The following is a 16,392-nucleotide window of genomic DNA, read 5'->3' on the forward strand; positions in this document are numbered from 1 at the left end:
AGGAGGTGCACACTGCGTTGACTTGAGCTGCCACATTAAGCTTTTCGTCTAGGGTGATCCCTAGATTTCTTGTGTGGTTTGTGGATATGGGCAGTAGTCCTAGCTCCAACAGCAACCAGGTGGAGTCCCATGGGGAGGTATTGTTGCAGAACTGAGCTGCAGGCAGTTGGTTCACATCCAGTCTGCTACCCTTCTCTGTAAATTGACAGCAAAGGGTTTGTGCTGCAGGGGGATGGGCCTACTTGTTCCATGGACAAAATAAATATGAAAACTTTTTGCCCTTGACCCCAAACAATATGCATCGGGCGATAGGAATTTCACATTCTTGTGTAGTGCACTTATTTTTTACATTTCCTACAATAATGGTGAAGTTTGAGGTGGGTTCTGAGTTGCTTGTTGATGGCCTTCTCAATCACTTTGGCTGGACAGGGAAGCAGGGAGATGGGTTGTGAGTTGCTCAGTTGATCGGATCGGATTTGAGCTTTTAGAGTAGGGCACTGATTTCTGTAAGAATCCATTCATCAGGGAAAGTGGCGGACATGATAGAGGTGTTGATGATATGAGTAAGGGTGATGCTAATTGGTGGTGTTTCCAAGACGTAGATGTGGTGGGGGCCTGGGTTGGTTGAGGCCCCCCCCCCCCAAATGGATGGTCCACATAATTGCTGCTGTGTCATTTCTAGTGAGAGATATCCTTTCGGTTAGGTGGCTGTCTTGGTTGGTGGTGGATATGTTAGTAACAAGAGCTCTGTGTTTGGGTTGGTGTACGAAGTTGCTGTAGATGTTTGCGATTTTGCTGTAGAAGAAGTTGGATAGATTATCAGAGAATTGTTGGGAGGCAGATATGTTGGTGACTGTGGCTGATGGAGTGGAGCTTCCTTCGATGCGGTCCACTTGTGCCTTTTTCTTGGTGTCTCTTATTTGCTGGTGATAGCATCTGAGTGCAGCGTTGTAGGTAGTTCCGTCAGTGTTGTCGTGGCTGGGTCTCCATTTCTTTTGTAGCTGTTTACAGTGTTATTTGGTGCCTTTGAGGTCTTCTGTGTACATGATGGCCTGCTTTTATGATCTACTATGCTTGTTGGGCTTGATGGGAGTGAGGAAGTCTGTGCAGTCCTTGATCTAGTTTTGATGTCCTTATCAAGGTTGTCTGTGGGGCTAAGGTGATCCTTGCTTAAGGCGTGTGCCAGTCTGCTTCTGTGATTTTCCCCATATATTCAGTGCTTTAAATGGACTGGTAGTCACAGGTACTGAGTACTAGCACTTCTGATTTTTTTCATGATGAGTACTGAAACTTCGCCAGGTCTGAGGAGAGTACCGGTACCCACTAGGGCATGTTGGGTTTTAGGTGAAATGGTCATGTCAGCATGCATGTCATCTATAGCGCATGCTTTCATGTCCATTTTACTGTGAGGAGCCAATACATTAAACGTGGCTCATGATGTCATCCTAGATGCTGTAGTGTGGTCGGAAGTAAGGGAATCCCTTCAAAGGGAGTGGTTTCCAATCAGCGTTCCCTTCCTTCTTTGCCACTACAGCTGTGAGCACACATGCCGCCACCAAACAAAGACGATCATATATATACAGCCAAGCCAAGCATGGGGCACAGAAGTATGTCTTTGTCCCCTGCAATACTGCAGCAGCCAGTTCGAGGAGACATTAGGGCAGTGTAATCTGGTACAGCTAGGGCTTTGAGGGGCTTGAAATGGATACAATAAGGGGCCCTACATTCATGTCCCTTGGAGGTGGCTGCCACTCAATAAGAGGACCAGCCTTTTCTCAAATTGGAGGTGAAGAGTTGGGGGGAAAGGTGTAAAATAAGGAACATAAGAAGAAATGTGAAAAGTGAAATGAGGGAATGGCACACATCTTCCCGGTGTGAAGGGTTCAGGCACTTTTGAACTTGATCAAGGAAGTGTGAGATTCTCACTGTGCCTAGCAATGGGTCACAAAGGTGTTCAGACAACATGCACATCGAACCCTTGGCCTCTCTGCAGAGGGTACAGAGCAATACAGGGAGTGCAGAATTATTAGGCAAATGAGTATTTTGACCACATCATCCTCTTTATGCATGTTGTCTTACTCCAAGCTGTATAGGCTCGAAAGCCTACTACCAATTAAGCATATTAGGTGATGTGCATCTCTGTAATGAGAAGGGGTGTGGTCTAATGACATCAACACCCTATATCAGGTGTGCATAATTATTAGGCAACTTCCTTTCCTTTGGCAAAATGGGTCAAAAGAAGGACTTGACAGGCTCAGAAAAGTCAAAAATAGTGAGATATCTTGCAGAGGGATGCAGCACTCTTAAAATTGCAAAGCTTCTGAAGCGTGATCATCGAACAATCAAGCGTTTCATTCAAAATAGTCAACAGGGTCGCAAGAAGCGTGTGGAAAAACCAAGGCGCAAAATAACTGCCCATGAACTGAGAAAAGTGAAGCGTGCAGCTGCCACGATGCCACTTGCCACCAGTTTGGCCATATTTCAGAGCTGCAACATCACTGGAGTGCTCAAAAGCACAAGGTGTGCAATACTCAGAGACATGGCCAAGGTAAGAAAGGCTGAAAGACGACCACCACTGAACAAGACACACAAGCTGAAACGTCAAGACTGGGCCAAGAAATATCTCAAGACTGATTTTTCTAAGGTTTTATGGACTGATGAAATGAGAGTGAGTCTTGATGGGCCAGATGGATGGGCCCGTGGCTGGATTGGTAAAGGGCAGAGAGCTCCAGTCCGACTCAGACGCCAGCAAGGTGGAGGTGGAGTACTGGTTTGGGCTGGTATCATCAAAGATGAGCTTGTGGGGCCTTTTCGGGTTGAGGATGGGGTCAAGCTCAACTCCCAGTCCTACTGCCAGTTCCTGGAAGACACCTTCTTCAAGCAGTGGTACAGGAAGAAGTCTGCATCCTTCAAGAAAAACATGATTTTCATGCAGGACAATGCTCCATCACACGCGTCCAAGTACTCCACAGCGTGGCTGGCAAGAAAGGGTATAAAAGAAGGAAATCTAATGACATGGCCTCCTTGTTCACCTGATCTGAACCCCATTGAGAACCTGTGGTCCATCATCAAATGTGAGATTTACAAGGAGGGAAAACAGTACACCTCTCTGAACAGTGTCTGGGAGGCTGTGGTTGCTGCTGCACGCAATGTTGATGGTGAACAGATCAAAACACTGACAGAATCCATGGATGGCAGGCTTTTGAGTGTCCTTGCAAAGAAAGGTGGCTATATTGGTCACTGATTTGTTTTTGTTTTGTTTTTGAATGTTAGAAATGTATATTTGTGAATGTTGAGATGTTATATTGGTTTCACTGGTAATAATAAATAATTGAAATGGGTATATATGTTTTTTTTGTTAAGTTGCCTAATAATTATGCACAGTAATAGTCACCTGCACACACAGATACCCCCCTAACATAGCTAAAACTAAAAACAAACTACTTCCAAAAATATTCAGCTTTGATATTAATGAGTTTTTTGGGTTCATTGAGAACATGGTTGTTGTTCAATAATAAAATTAATCCTCAAAAATACAACTTGCCTAATAATTCTGCACTCCCTGTAGTTCCATATGTGCCAGTTTTAATTATGATTCTGTAATTAAGAGTATGAAGGAGGTATGCAGCAGAAGAAATACTGACAACAGAAAAAGAAAATGCTGCGTTTATGGGTGAGAAAGAGTGAACGTGTATATGTTTGTGTGTGAGAGGGCAGGGTGAAAAGGAGGTGAAGCAAGACTGTCATAAAGATGGAGATAATGTGAGAGTTAAAAAGTGCTGGTAAGATAGAGATAACAAGAGAGTTGAAGGATATGAGAGAGGTGAAAAATGATGCAAATGTCTCACAGTAAAATTGTGTATGGGGGGGATTGAATTAATTGGCAAACTCCAAAAACCACAACTCCATCCAGACCTTACAATGTCTAATTTACATTCATTTTCAGAATTGAAGCATTTTCATTCATCCGAAAAACATTAAATATTAATCCCTAGCTCCGCCTCTTAGCCGCGCCCCCTGGCAACGCCCCCACACCAGCAGCCGAATTTGGGGGAGTATCTGCACCTTTTTTCTCCCATTTAAAGCAAGGCATATATATGAGTCATATTTCTATGTTGATCTATGTTCCCGTAATGGGGAAAAAGGTAGAAGCAGTGGCGTAACAAAGGCCCCCACGCTGGGAGCCCCCCGGAGGGCCACCCTCCAGCACTGGGCACGGGTGGCAGGCCCCTTGTTGGGTTTGGAGGAGCGGACCCTCCAGGGACTTCGCAGGGAGGTCCCCTCAAATTTCATTACGTCCGTGGGTTAAAGTAAACCCAATCACCCTAATTTCCCCCATCAGGTGCCTTCAGGCGTATACACACGTATGAAGCGTCTCTGCATGCGCAACGTGCCCTGTGAATTGTATTGGGAATGCTTATTCGACCTCGTGTGTACACCCTGCCATACACTAGTTATCACACTGTTCCCTTTAACCGAGAAGGCAGGCTCGCGCATCTTCACTTTCGAGCCTAAACCTTAGAATGCAGCCACTTCCAATGCACGAATCCTGCTCCTGGGTGTTGTCAACAGTAACTGGCGTTATTACTAGGTCATAACTTCGAGGCGCCCGAATACTTCCACGAAGCGCGTCAAAAAATGGCTTTATGATAATTTCTAGCATAGCAGGGCGAAAAGGGGTGTCTCTGTAGTATGACGGTTTCCTATCTAGCGTGGCAAAACAAAGAATCGTTTCCGGAGGAGTGTGGCGGAAGCAGCGTAGAACTGTGGCGCTCCCTGCATACGTCACCACCGCTCGCCCGGCCCGTGTTCTTTCTTAGCTCTGCTGCCAGCGGCGCCATCACTGGGGGATCCGGGAATCCGAGGACATCGGAGCCGGTGAGGGTGCCTGGGGTAGGATAACGGACTAGGGGACTGGAGTCCACCCATGGGAGTGTGGTGGCAATAGTTTTCATGGGGAACAAAATCGCGGCAGAGAGCGGTTTTACTTTCAGTGTGTTGCTAGCGCCTGGGCAGGAGAGACTGGCTGTGGGTGGATACATTGGAAGCAGTGACTAGGTTTAAGTTGAGTCATTGTCTGTTGGTACGCTTTTCTTGTTCGTCTTAGCTGGATAAATGTGCTGCGTTCTGACTAACTGCCATGCAAAAGGGGTAGAGCCAATTACCCGTCTTATTGTAGTTGTAGCAGACCCACTCAGTGGTAGCACCTATCAACCAACACTGGTGGCCCAACTCACTGAGCAGCAACACCATAATACATGAACCCCGAAATGGTTTTGGAAGCCCTTGTCAGGCAGCAGCAACAACATCTGATGTTTCCGCCAGCACCACAGTGGTTTTGGAAGGCAATACTGAGCTGCGCCCTTATGTTTCTGAAAACACTAATTGAACAACTTCCTAATGTTTCTGGACCTATGCATCGAGTCACACCCTAGTGTTTTTATAAGCACCTATAAAGCAGAGTTTCCTGATGTAAAGGGAAGCACACCACATCCCATCCAGGTGAATGTGAGGATTAACTGAAGTGTAGGTCACTTAAGTTATTGGTGGAAGAAATAAAACCTCATCCAAATGCCTCTGAAAGCTCCCCCGTGGCACCAGCAACCCCCTACACCTTAAGCACTTTTGTTTAACATTGTGGTACCGGTTATGCAGAGGCAGCCTTCATCACACTCCGTGGAAGCACTTTTTGAGCTGCACTCGTGTTAGCCTCATTCATTGACCAGCACAGTTATCTCAACAATGGCAGATAACGTACCAAGAGGATCTATTATATACTATCCTGATATCACTGTCAGATCCACTGGCCTCCTCCTTGTGGTAAAAATAGCTTCAAATGATAAACATTTTACTGTATCCATAACTATAATAATAGAGCATTATCACTTTGATGTTTAAGGTATCACAGTTTTGCAGCAGCATGTTAAGCCAGCAAGCTACAGCTTTGTTTGATGTGCATGTACTTGGATGGTGGTAATGCCCGACTCTGCAGCCCTGTAGACTCCATAATGTTCCCCTTAAGGCCACCCTACACCAGAAACACCTTTCATCAAGGATTTCAAGAAATATGACATCACACCACCTAGTCAGCCCATGCTATCCTGCACAATCTCCAAAACCAGAGGCATCAGATACAAAGCAATCACAAACGTACTCCTTCTAACTGACTGACCAGGTCACCACCTCTTGTGGCTCTCAGCATACCAAAGCCAGGACATGATCAGGCTCGATATGAAGAAGTGCAAACATTGTAACCGGCCATCTGAAACTGTGCATCAAGAATCTTGAACTACATCTCTGTATCCATCAGAGATGCCAAAACCCTGATGTAATTCAGAGCTGGCGACGTATCTCTTTGATGATCACTACATAATGGTGCAGTAACAGTTCAGAAACCAGCTACCACAAAAACACGTATGCAGCATCTTTACTTTGGCCTCTCTGTACAGTGTTCAGCACAATATATCTAATTAACCATCAACTCGTAGAGTAATTTCATATTTACTAATTTAGAATTCTTTAATTGCCCATGTCATTGAGGTAATCGCGGGGATATTTATTTTGTCGTGGTTATCCACCCAGTGTGATTTATAGCAATGTAATATTTGTCAGTGTTAGATGTTTTATCTTTCTTTACCCTTATTTTGGATATTAATGCCCTTTTAATGTGTTCTTTACTTTGGTGAGACTTAGCTTTCTATGATGTTTTTATCTAAGGTTATTTGACAGGTCTGATGTCATTGATTGTGCTTATTATGAATTGCCAGCCCCGCCTATTTTTCCGGCGATTGCTGGGGACTTTGATGGTCTACTTACCTACGTGTTCTGTTATATGGCACCCTAAACAGCAGAGACGCACATTCAAGCCTTACGATAATTGTACCACCAAACTTTTAAACATTGTGCGACCGGTACCCATCTTTCTGTCTTGTAACACGTGCAAATGTATAACACTAATATATAAAATACATTCGACAACTATCATGCACTCATGAAAAGGACAACAGGGGTGGTGCATATCTCTCATTAAGTGTAGTTATCTGTTAAATGGAGTATCCTCGGAGGTACATTAGAACTTTGTTTGAATTAGACTATCGTCACACATGCTGCAGTACAATTTTATTTCTGTGCAGGCTGTAGGGCACAACAAGGCTTTCAGTGGTTTCTATGTTCAACAGGACCTAGGTATGTTGTGGGCCATTACATAATAAGTGTGTGGTGTCCGAGGACAGGGAGATCGGTCTGAAACTGGGTGGGGCGTTCTCTGCTATAAGGTTTGGAGCATAGAGGTGTGGAAAAAAAACGGTCAACTACCAAATTGCGATAAGAAAGGTCCTCTATTCCTAATGAGTCTCTGCACCGCGTACAGCATTTTGAATTTGCTTCTCGGAAGCCAGTGGATCACTTTGGGTGCTGGCGATATGGTTGGTTTCTTTAAATCACACAGTATAGCTCAGTAGTTCACAACCTTCTGACTCCTCAATACCGCTACTGAATCACTACTGGAAGCAGGAGACCCCCAAGCAATTTGTATGATTTAAATTTCAAACATGTAAACAGTAATTTACCTAAATTACACAAACAAGTACACACCAGACAAATACTCACTTACTAAAGCTATCATTATTTTACATAGGAGAAAAATATGAAAAACGAAAATTTTAATGGGAAGGTTGGCGCTACATCTTGGCGACTAACTTTTCAATGTTTGGTTTTATTTAGGAAAGCTGAATCCTCAGGTCAGATTCTACATTTCCCAAGCAATGCCTGTTTTAATTTTTTTTAGGTATATAAGATCTGAGAAAGCTTTTTCACACACACATGCGGTGAGGAAAGGAAGTAAAACCATATTATTTCCATAGCCTCTCTGTCACATGTAATTCATTTGTTTTATAGTACCTCTCATACAAGTGTAGGGTGTCTGAGCATTTTATTGGGGACTACAAGGTGCAGGAGTCACGTCATCCACACAAGTAGGCATTTTCTAAGTGCTTGGTGTGGAGAAGCACGAACTCTGGATTCAAAACGTAACACAGAGGTTAGCGTTGACTTTAATAATAAGAGTATATTTCTACGCAAATAAACCTTTTTTAGCAGCATAAGGACAATAAAAAAAGACTGGAGAAAATAAATTAACCTTTTTAATTTTTGCTATGAAGTGTGCATGCAGCCCTTTGATGGCAGTTCTTAGCGTACTGTGCTTGATTATGAATGTAACTTATGAACTGCACAGTAACAAAATAATCTGTGACAAAAGCAGTAACCCACTGTGCTATGCGCTTAAAATACTTTTCTTTGCATGATGCACATTCTCTTGCAGCAGGCATATTAACCATCTGTGCTTCCTCAGATAAGTCAAAACTGACAATAGACAAAACTCCCATCTCTCCCAAGCAAGTACTATCTTCAAGAGTTATCTTGACGCTTTTATCTTTGCCAGAAAGCTGCTGGTTGTACAAGGAACTTAGCAGTGCTTTCAAAACTGCTGCAAAAATGAAGTAATAAATATAAAAAATAAATAAATGACAAACATATTCCTGTCCAGAGGCCCCAGCTGGAAAAGTGCCTTCCTACCCCCCCAGGCCTGTGGACCCCTTGGAAATATCACAGACGCCTGGGGGTCTTCGGACCACAGGTTGGGAATCGCTGGTCTAGCTGCTTGAATTTGTAACCTCTGGTGCCTGTGGATCCAGAGGTGCCCTCAAGTAGATATTTTGGTAATCCAGTCAGGAAAGAATAAAGTCCCAAGTGAATTTAATAAAGTGGTTCCTGTGATTGAGAGAATGATTCTTTCTCATCAACATGAGTTGGAAAGTGCCATTTGGCTGTGATCCGATTTGTAAATGAAATTTCTATGTCAAACTAAACTTCCATGTTTTTGGATTTTTGTGCTGGAGAGTAGTACACTCACAACTCTTGCACTTAAAGGCAGGGGAGAGTGAACTTGATGTGTTTGCCAATTGTAAGAATCTCAGTTAAAAGGTGTTTAGCCTCATGCTTTCCTTCATCCAGTGAGTTAGCAATCTTCTGTCATCTTTTAAAAGACATCCCATAACGCAAAAGCAGATCGTCCTCCACATACATATGGGAATCAAAGTTAGTGTTGCTCAATTAAGTTTGGCAGTGACAGAGTGAAATTAAAGCAGTACTGAAGAGTCTGCGGATATGCTTAATGTGGTGTGCAGAAAATAATTCTTGGACCGGAAGGTGCAGCTGAGAGCTCCAGTGCTGGCTGACAGTAACAGAAACAGAGTGAGCAATGTCAGAGAGTCACATTCTAGAGCCTTGTGCAGTCATACAAATTGCTTTCTGCAGTGGGGATGGTGTCTGTTGCCTAGTAAATTGCACCCCTTCTTGATCAGTGCCCATGACTATGTTCTAGTTGCTGAAACAGCATACCAACTATTAGAATAGGGTATAGGTGCCATAGCGGGTGGCTCATTTTACTAGGCTTCATATTTGAATTTACAATTTTGCATGTGAGTCTCATTGAATTATGTTGTATTACGTTTTGCTGCAGTATTCAAGTATTTTCTTTTACAAAGACCAGCACTGGGCTGGTCAATATAATAACTGTCTGTTGGTTGACTGACAGTTGAGCTGAGCTCTTGGCCCCACACAACCTCCCTGAAAAGTTTGAGACTGGAGAGTCAAGTGCTCTCAGAGGTACTAATTGGACAAGTTTCCAGGGCACCAATGAGAAACAACCTGAAAATGAGGATGAGTTGCAGATTCTGGTTTGTTAGCTCCAAGTCAAACAAGTATTTGCAATACAGTGGGTCTCGCATTAACTCCAGTTAGAGCTATTGGTGTTGTGAGTTCCTAACTGGACTTTTCTTGCCACATAAATTGAAAATGAGAAGTAAAACATTACTTGACATATGCGAGCCGATTCAAAGCCCCATGGCCGCCATGAGCATGCACGCGAAGGAGAGACCCAAAAAGAAAAATAAATTTGCTCACAGTCAAACGTATCAACAATCGTGCAAATATCAATGTAAGAGGTCAGTCTGCAAGGCAGTCACCAAACCTCACCAAGGAGGGACAAACGTAAAGCATTTACCAATGATAAAGGAGTTTTGAAAGGCAAGCCCACGAACAAGTGAAAGTGCTGGCCGTGGTTAAAAGCCCACAATACTTACAACAGGACAAAGCGCTTGCACGCTCTATCTAAAAAAGATGCATGCCACTGTGGAGCTGTTAATGGTGAATCCATCTGTTTTTCACCACTCAGCAGAATTTCACGGTCCACAAGATTGTCTGCTGCTGAAGGGTCAGTTAGGTTCGGGATCTCAGGTTGTACCACATTGAACAAAAAACTTCTCGGTGAACTCAGATAATCAATGACACTTCACACAGCTCAGAATGTTTTGCCTTAGAAATGTTTGCCCCCAGAAGTGTTTGGGGTTAATATGCAACTGTCATGTAAGCCTATTCTGAGGTTTGGGAAGATGAGCAGTGCCAGTGCAAGGATTCACTGCCTCTTTGGTGATACAACATGTGTAAGTGCCCGGTGCAGCGAGAAATGGTGCATTGTACCAATCAATAAAATGTTCTTGGAGTCCAGATTATAACCAAGAGCACTTAAGAGTTTTGACTGTGCAGTCTCAGTGTTTTCCTTTGTATAAGGGTTTACCACACTCACCATGTATTCAGCCCTCTACAATGTAACTAGCAGATTTCAACAACAAATGTGTAGCTCAAAGAGATTAAACTTTACTTGTAAAATAATACTCATATGGTTCAGTGCGGTGGTAGACAATTTACAGAGTTTTCATTAGTATATTTCAGTTTTCATTAGTATATTGAGATATTGTGCTGATAGTAACATTGGGGAATGTTTCAGTATTGATGTCCCCATTTGATGGACCAGGGGTGTGGAATTAAATAAAATATCTACTTGTAGATGGGACAGGTTGCTTCATAAATCTACTTGTACTGTAAAAAGAAATCCAGTTGTCTCTTTGCTGCCATGTAGTGCAGTGATAAATTATGGCAATAATCTTAAGTAAGAGCTGGAGATAGTGGCACGCAGTAGTTCCAGGGTCGGAATGCCCTTTCGAGTCTGTGCAAAACCACTATTTTGCATGCTCTATGGGTTTTCACCAGCTCTTCTCTAATTTTATCCCTTATTGATTAAGTTGGAAATTTTACTCCTGACAAGGGTCAGATGTAAAACGTCTTTCAGGTGTGGGAGGAAAGAAGTAGGTAGAGGGAAAGTGAACTTGTAACAACTCAACAGATTTTCGCATGAGCAAATCTGCACATGCATATTTGCTCACGCTAAAATAACAGTACACAAATATTTTCTAGGAGTACGATTTCCTTATCTATTTCTGTGAATTTATGAAATATGTAAATCTGCACTAATGCACAGACATATACCATGGGTGCACTTTTGTGACTTTTTTTAAAAGTTGGGCCAATACTTAGGCGAGGTGTTAACGAAGACCCTTTGTTTTTAATAAAATTCTCTCTCTCTCGCTATCCAGCTGTTGGCTGGCTTCACTGTGAAAGACTGCAATCTGCTCTTTCACAAGGAACATATCAGCACACTAAGGGCCTGATTACAACTTTGAAGGAGGTGTTAATCCGTCCCAAATGCGACGGATATACCACCAGCCGTATTACGAGTGCCTTAGGATATAATGGACTCGTAATACGGCTGGTGCTATATCTGTCACTTTTGGGACTGATTAACACCTTCCTCCAAAGTTGTGATCAGGCCCAAAGTATTTTTGTCCTGTGCCATGAACTACTATGGTGCTGATGCTTCAAAGAAATGATGCCTACAATTTCTCAGTAGTTTAGCATAATGTTTTTTTCCTAGTTGAAATTTGGTTGTGAACATTTTATTTTGAAAGTAAGAATACTCAATCTTTCTTTCAAGCTTCTGCACGTATTTGCATCTAATCAGAAAGCATTCTGAGAGCATTAAACTTAGCGTCATATAGTTATACTTTGCAATGTTTGTACACATTTATTTTTACAGGAACCATTGTCAATAGTGCATTCTGAGCTTGCAACATTTATTTAGAATGTTCATCTTAATAATAATGACTTTGCACTATTGAAACATAAATAGAAGTTGAAGCATCATTAACATGGGGACACAGATATTATCTCAATTGCAAACAATTCCCTTCCGTGCTTCATAATATGGTACTGCTAGTTGGAAGCAAAAGGGTTTGTGCTGCAGCGGTTGGGCCTACTTGTCCCAAGGACAAAATAAACCTGTTGTCTTTGACCCCAAACAATATGTCCTGGGCACTGGGCTACAGAAATCCATGCCCCTGGATGGACTGGTGATTGACCTCTGCAGCATCAAAAATTCCTGACAGTTGAAATTCTTACAAGATAGGAAAAATGGTTCAGACTTTATGAACAGGTACTACTTTATTTGTGCAGTTTTGTGGTACAACACAAGCTCTGTTCTTGAAACAGTAGGTATTTTAAGAGGACACTTGCAAAATAACCCAAATATTTTATTTCTCATGTTATGTCTCGAATGGGACATTGTTTTCATGCAAGGCACTTGCATAATACATATGTAACATAAATACTTTTTTTTAAGGTTGCTCCTCATGAAATGATGTACATCTTGAGCCCGCTTGTATGAACATTGTGCATAATAGGTGATGAACAGAAATAAAACAGAGCAGGATTCACAGAATAAAAAAGGCATACCTTGTATAACATGCCGTTTGCTTGCTTTCTATTAAGTGCAACATTTATTTTTAAATTTTACACAAACTGTTTTGCTTTGTGAGTTAGAAATTTGATCAGCTTAATCCAATTTACAGACACTTATAAAATGCAACTTGATCTAACCGAATACATTTTAAAAACAGTTTAGTATCCAGTAAGCAGTATGATCAACCAACTGATCACAAATCAGCCCGTTTTCATAGTGCTGCAGTTATCACTTACATGATTTTAGGGCACAAAAGAAACTCAGTCACATCCTGTTTTCCAAGCAATTTTTTTTTATAAACCTTTTCAACCATGTACCTTTCTGAGCTTTCTATGTGTGCCCCAGTGTGCTGTGCTGCAAGCTGTCTTCTTAAACCTGCATACATTGGCAGTGTTCACTTATTATTCAAGTAAGTCCTCTGTGAGGCCTGGAGTTTTACCTTCAATTAATGTCTGATATGCATGTCCAGCACAAGGATATTCCAAGCTACCTGAAGATTGATTGATTCTTATAAATTTAACACAACTATTTTTTTTTAATTGATTTAGATCTTATCAGAGATCAACAATAGTTACAATTCTAAATAATTATGATGAAAAGAGAAGATAAAAGGCCTACCGATCTCAGTGCAAACTTTAAGAATTAGTACATTGGTAACAATGATTTTAAAAACGTATACAAATTATAACAAAAAATTAATTGGGGGGGGTTGACTCTGCCACGGCAATCAATCTGCTTTGAGTATTTTATATTTAAGACACAGCTTCCTTTACGGTCGCGCTGGGACTAACAAAAATCAAAAAGAACGTGAGTAATGTCTTGAGTCTTGCAGCTGCAAATTCTGATCTTATTTCCTTTATTTGACCAATTTTTTTTTTAACTTGTTTAAGGGTAAGATACCTAAGCTTAACAAACAAATCTGACACTATGCTCCAATTAAAATTTTTAATATCCTTGATTCTGCCCAAAAGATATACTGTCAGGGTAAGACTTATATGTTTTGAGTAGGGGTGGACGATGAATTCTGCTCCCCTGGCGGAGTTTTGCCCACTCGAAAACCTCAAAAGAGCTGAGTTTTTCCTCTCTCGCAGCTCCCCAACGTTGGCACGAGCGAGAAAAATCACACGATAGACCACCTCCCTGTGAGATTTATTAACACAAGCGACTTTGGCAGGTCGTTACTGCTCGCATTAAGAAACCTGCTGCTCGAGTAGAAAAAGCAGCGCAAGACAAACTCCAAGCTCTAAAAATCAGTGCAAGCAGTGCGACTTACTGCACTCCACCACTTGCGAAACTCCAGGAGGCCAGCAGAGTTTTTTTCGTCAGTTTGCAGAGTTCCGTGTAGCAGAACTCTGCGAACTCTGCCCAGGCCTAGTTTTGAGTAGTGAACAGTGAGTGATATTACTAGTGTAGCTTATTCTTGCAGCAGCATTTTCTAAAAACACTTGTGTTCGTGTCCACATCTGCAGGTTGACGATGGTACACTGTAATTGTGCTGATGCAACCTTTAGGATTATTTTTAAAGGTATACTTTTTACTTTTACATTAAAGGTTTCCTGCCTTATTTCTATTAGAGTGCCTTCCGATGCATGTAATAAATTGTAAGCCCATCTGATTACGTTCGCCAAAGATGTAGAATAGGCACTCACAAGGCATAGTGCTTGAACAGGAATTGCTTGACTTAAACATATATTATTTTCCAGAGGAGCTTCCTTTCAAATAAATTTAGAGTGGACCATTTACTTATGGGAATATATTGTAGGGCATAACATAAAATGGGAGGCATCTTTGCCCAATAAATATCCAGGAGGGTTTTGAAATGTTGCAGACTGGTGGAACAGTAACATTTTTATTAAAGCATCTGTGTGAGCTATTGTCTTCAAACCTATGAGCAAGAGATGTGACATATTTTCAAGAGATTGAGAGATACCCCTTCCTATGTATGTATGTTGTTACTATGTCCAGGGGCATTTCTCCCAACCTCCAAATAAAGGATGCTTCTGCCCCTTTCCTCTAAATGGCAAAACCTTGGACTTAGCGACATTTATTTTCAAAAATGTATCCGTCGCATACTTAAATAAGACGTGAAGATTTCGCTCACGACCAATAGGAGTAAGATCAAATATGACTACGTCACCAGCTTACAACAAAGATGAAAGTTTTGAAGTGCAATTCAAAGTAGAAAATTACTATTATTACTAAAGCAAGTAGGTATTCACTAAGATAAATTAAAAACAAGAGGGCTGCTAGAATACAACCGTTCAAAACATTTGTGTTAGAAACGTATTCAATCCCTTGTGTACTCACCCCAACAGTTTACACCAAGTGGACTTACTAAGTGCAATAATAAGTCTTACTAAATTGCTCAGAATACCTAAATTAACCAGTTTTTCCCCAAGTGTGGGTTTATTAACCATTTCAAATGCTGTACAGAAATCGACAAACGCAGAGTATATAACATTTGATTTAAAACCAATGTATTTATCAAGGGCTGTTTGAACTGTTCCAGTATTTTCAGTAACTGAGTGTTTGGGCCTAAAACCCTCCTGAACTACCCTTAAGATGGGCCAGAACACTTGAGACGAAGATCTTCCCTGTAACATCAGGTAGGGCAATTTGAGGATAATTACAGTGAGAGAGACAAGATCCTTTTTTGTGCAGGTGAACAACTATACTTCCTGTCTATGAGTTTGGACTTTGCCCCGTAGCAGTAGGAGAAAATGGGTAGTCAATATCTTCTCCAGCATTCTGGATCATTCTTTATTACTTTTTTTGGGAATAGTATCTGGACCCATCGCCGCGGAACACCTTTCTTTATGCACATCTCAGTCTGTTTTCCCCTAAGTGGCATTTTTTCCAGTCAGGCTCATTCGATGAAATTTAGGGACTCCTCATAGTTATTTGTAACTACGTTTTTCACATAGAGAGATAGTCAGTCCATTCCAACAGGGGGATGGTTATCGCTGAAGGATTTTTTTCTGTTTGTTTTTCGCAATATATTTCTGAAGATATGTGTCTGAACAGAGCCTAAGGCTTGGAGGTTCGATTTTAGCGCTTCACATTTAATACATTGCTTATTGAAGAATAAACAACAGGTGTGACAGCATCACAGCTTGGTGTTATTCTTTATCAAATGGAGAAAGACAAAGTTGGATACTGTCCTAGGTGTATTCAAACTGTTAGTTAATGTTTGCAGCCGTTCCTTTCGTTACGTAGGTATATGGGATACCTAATAAAAGCTAGTGTGTGTGAAGAGTGTTCCGGAATTAGGCTGTTTTCTGGAACATGGCCCTGGTGTTGAAGACTTCCTCCGTTAGGATTTTTACTGCAGGGTTTATCGAGCGCCTGGCACACATTTCTTTCAGTTGTAAAAAGTGGCAAAATACACTTGAAAAAATAAAAGGACTGGATGGTCCTGAATTTTAAAATGCAGGTTCATTCAGTGCCCTAAAAAATATGTTCGGCAGAACTTGAAACTCTTCTCCATCAACATAATAGTTTCACTCTCTTGGGGCCTAGAAAACATTTCACTCTTAAATGACTGTCCATCATCTAGGCTCAGCCTACCAAAAATGTATTTTTTTCTAGGATGCCAAATGCTGTGTGTTCTTCCCATGTAAGCCTTGTTGAACTCGCCCAACTTACTTGACTGTAGTCTAGGCATCATTGACTGCGAAATATCCCTAGGTTTCACTTGA

General features: G+C 41.6%; 1 protein-coding gene across 3 annotated transcripts in view; it reads left to right on the forward strand.

Annotated features, from left to right (window-relative positions):
- Nucleotides 1–4,745: 4,745 nt before the first annotated feature.
- Nucleotides 4,746–16,392, forward strand: part of EIF3D (eukaryotic translation initiation factor 3 subunit D) — a 54,824-nt gene continuing 43,177 nt past the window's right edge. For 2 of the 3 annotated variants that reach the window (XM_069231405.1, XM_069231407.1), the window contains exon 1: nucleotides 4,746–4,878. The gene's annotated coding sequence lies outside the window, so the exon portion shown is untranslated. Of the gene's footprint in view, nucleotides 4,894–16,392 lie in introns of all 3 variants that reach the window. The other variant, XM_069231406.1, reaches the window with a different exon arrangement.

Source organism: Pleurodeles waltl, chromosome 4_2 (genome assembly GCF_031143425.1).
Source record: "Pleurodeles waltl isolate 20211129_DDA chromosome 4_2, aPleWal1.hap1.20221129, whole genome shotgun sequence".
NCBI lineage: Eukaryota > Metazoa > Chordata > Amphibia > Caudata > Salamandridae > Pleurodeles > Pleurodeles waltl.